We start from the raw sequence: 3,573 nt of genomic DNA on the forward strand, positions 1-3,573 counted from the left end.
GGTTCTCAACCCAGTCCTCAGGGACCCCCTGTACTTGCGGCTTTCTGTTCCACCAGGTAGTTAATTACACTCACCTTCTGTGGCTAGATGGCTGGCATGCCCGACCCAACGGGGGAACGTGATTAACAACCTGATAGAATAGAAACCCAACAGTACCAAGGGTCCCTTAGGACCAGGTTGAGAACCCCTCGGATGACTCTTGGGTGAACTGGTTGGGCCGTCTGTGTTCCACCAGTCAAACGTGCTGCTCTCAGCAGCACATTCCTGCACCCTGACACACGAGGAGTCACACGTCTGTTAAGTTATTGTTTTCCCAACCTGCCCCACATCACAGGCGGCTCTTACCTACACAGAAATGATTTTAGTGTTATTCTATCGTGACAGAGACTATTTTAACTGGGGACTTTTTTTTTGTCTTAACATGACAGCGAACATGGTAGGATACTTCGTCTTTCCCCTAACATGACACGGGAGCTTTTCCTGACACAAGAAGGGACATTTTCCCACAATTTGTTGGGAACTATATTTATATCATGCCAGGGAACTTTTCCCCGACACAACAGGGAACTTTTCCCCCTTAATTTTACAGGGGCTTTTTATTGACTTAAAATGATTAGGAATGATTCTCTAAATACTGCAGAGGATTAACCCTTTCCCCCCCTTTCATAACACAAGACTTTTTTTGTGCTGACATGGCATCCGAGGGCATCGATGACTTCACTCTGGCAGCATGGTGAGTAACAGACCGGAATTCCCCTTCAATACCAGTGACATTACTCTTGTGTTGCAACACTGCTGCAGTGTAAAGGTGACCAGGTCCTCTTGGGACACATTCGGGCATGGTTTTCAATCGGTCCTCAGACACGAGCATCCCCCTGTTGTTTCAATTATTCCAGGCTCCAATCAGGGAGGTTTTAAACCGGAAACAGCAGGTGAATTTGGTGAACTATCTGGTAAAATGGAGAACCAGTGGTACCAGTGGCACCTGAGGACCTGATTGAGAACCACTGCATCAAGGTAAACAAAAACACTTGTCAGGGTTAGGGGTTCTGTTCCCTGTCTAGTGCAATGGGAGGAGTATTGCATCAACACAGTATTGGGTTACTTTGAGACCAGACTGGGAGGGGATCAGATGGGGTTTCGTTCTTGTTGGGACCACCGTTGTGCTACTTAGAGGTTCTCTAGATACCAGTGTGCACCAAGTGTATTTATTATCTTGTAACATTTTTAAAGCACTTACATGAAAAGTTGTTTAAAATGCTGCAGGCACATTTCCATCAAGACTGTTGAATGGCTTCATTACACTTGGAGAGAAATAGTGTGTGTGTGTGTGTGAGTGAGAGAGAGTGAGATAATTTGCCAAGTTGGTTTGTTGAGCTGAATTTTTGAGTTGTTAATTAGTGGTTAGTTAGTTTGCATCTAAAATCTAAACCCAGTTCCTGACCAAAACCCACTAGTCTGTCACAAATCCTTCCAGCCAACATCTGCCCACCAAGATCCCAGAGAGCCCCGAAAGCAGCCCCCCCCCCCAATTCCTGCTGCCCAAAGCCCAGCTGGAGAGCCACAAAGCCAGGTCAGTTGTTTTAATGCTCAAGCTAAGTAGCATAACACACTCACTGGGAGAAAAAGAACTGGAATTGACAACAATGTTGTTGTTTTAATATAATCAACAGCCAAAATTTTGGTGTGGAAAAAGATATTTTCCCAAACAGGAAACAAAATAGGAATCACTGATAAAGTACATAAACTAATTTATACACAGAAGTACACGTTATCTATCTATCTATCTATCTATCTATCTATCTATCTATCTATCTATCTATCTATCTATCTATCTATCTATCTATCTATCTATCTATCTATCTATCTATCTATCTATCTATCTATCTATCTATCTATCTATCTATCTATCTATCTATCTATCTATCTATCTATCTATCTATCTATCTATCTGTCTATCTGTCTGTCTGTCTGTCTGTCTGTCTATCTATCTATCTATCTATCTATCTATCTATCTATCTATCTATCTATCTATCTATCTATCTATCTATCTATCTATCTATCTATCTATCTATCTATCTATCTATCTATCTATCTATCTATCTATCTATCTATCTATCTATCTATCTATCTATCTATCTATCTATCTATCTATCTATCTATCTATCTATCTACCTAAACGTGCATTAAGTCAGAATGCATGGATACCACAGTGACGCACTGAGCTAATATTGCCTAATGTAGCACTGCTAACATTGCAGGGAGTCCCATCTGTATTGCGTTACTTTTTGACCACACCCCATTCATTTTCCTGTCTGTCAAAACGTTCGGGACAAAACACACACAGCTTTGAAAAACAACTTCACGGGATTGCGCAAGCAGGCCTCAGCAGTCACGCTACAGTTCATAACATGGTCCTGACAGTATCAAAGCACAAAGCACAACCAGACAGAGCTCAAAACACAACATATGACAGCTACAGACAGGGGTAGGGGGGGGGGAGAGAGAGAGAGAGAGAGCAAGCGAGAGAGAGGAACGTGAGTCAGTCTCCTAAGACTAGGGGTGAGTGGGGGGGGGGTGAATGAGGTATACAAAGACAGGGAAGAAAAGGAGAGAGAACGAGACAAAATTTATACAAACATTAGGAGAACATGAACCACATATGTTGAAGGCACACAAAAAAAGAAAAGAAAGAAAAGCAAAGCAATTGTGCATCAAACAATAATAGAAGCCATTTGCAAAGCATTACAGATAATAATGCAGCACAGTGTTCATATCTCATGCTGTCTGTTCATTGGGTTTATCACGGTGGAGAACAAGGGTTTCCTGTAAATGATGGTGTGAGTTCTGACAGATGAGGGAAATTAACAAGGGGAGGAGAGGAACTAGAAGCCAAACGTGAATACAGGAGAGAGAGAGAGAGAGAGAGAGAGAGAGAGAGAGAGAGAGAGAGAGAGAGAGAGAGAGAGAGAGAGAGAGAGAGAGAGAGAGAGAGAGAGAGAGAGATTGTGTAAACACAGAGCTGTCATGAGGGCTCAAAGGCGCATTTGATTTGGTTAGCATTCTGCAGTCTCTCCCTGCCTTAGCAGACAGGGAGAGGGGTCAGATTAAGGCCAGGGGCAGGGTGCTGAGGGAGCGGCCAGCTACATGATGCCATGGCTGGGCCTGGTGTCTGAAGAAGACTCCCTGCTTCCTGCTCCTGGAACCACCAGCGCACAGGAATGCCTCCCACACAGAGGACCCATTGTACATCTTATCTGGCCTATCAGGAACACCAGCAGTCAAGCGCTGGACTGTAATTGTGACTGACTATCTTGACGACAGACAGACAGACAAACTGACAGACAGACAGGTAGGTGAACTTGCAGTGCAGTGAGAACTAAGTGTACCTGGATCAGCTCTGCTGGATGGATAAGCTAGCAAGGGGAAGGAAAGAGTGTTAAAGACTCGGTCCTGTGAATGAAATTTACTTTCAGGGTCAGACTCAGAGTGAAAATATGAATAAGTATCTTTTTTTGCCAAGTGGCAAAGTTTTCACATGCCAGGAGTTAGATTTGATGAAGCGCTCAACAT

At 43.5% G+C, this 3,573-nt stretch overlaps 1 long non-coding RNA gene across 1 annotated transcript in view; it reads left to right on the forward strand.

The window, feature by feature from the left end:
• Positions 1-3,120: 3,120 nt before the first annotated feature.
• Positions 3,121-3,573, forward strand: part of LOC130109658 (uncharacterized) — a 2,142-nt gene continuing 1,689 nt past the window's right edge. The window contains exon 1 of the long non-coding RNA XR_008810019.1: positions 3,121-3,352. This is a non-coding gene — a long non-coding RNA (uncharacterized LOC130109658). The remainder of the gene's footprint in view (positions 3,353-3,573) is intronic.

This window comes from Lampris incognitus, chromosome 3 (assembly GCF_029633865.1).
Source record: "Lampris incognitus isolate fLamInc1 chromosome 3, fLamInc1.hap2, whole genome shotgun sequence".
Taxonomy (NCBI): Eukaryota; Metazoa; Chordata; class Actinopteri; order Lampriformes; family Lampridae; genus Lampris; species Lampris incognitus.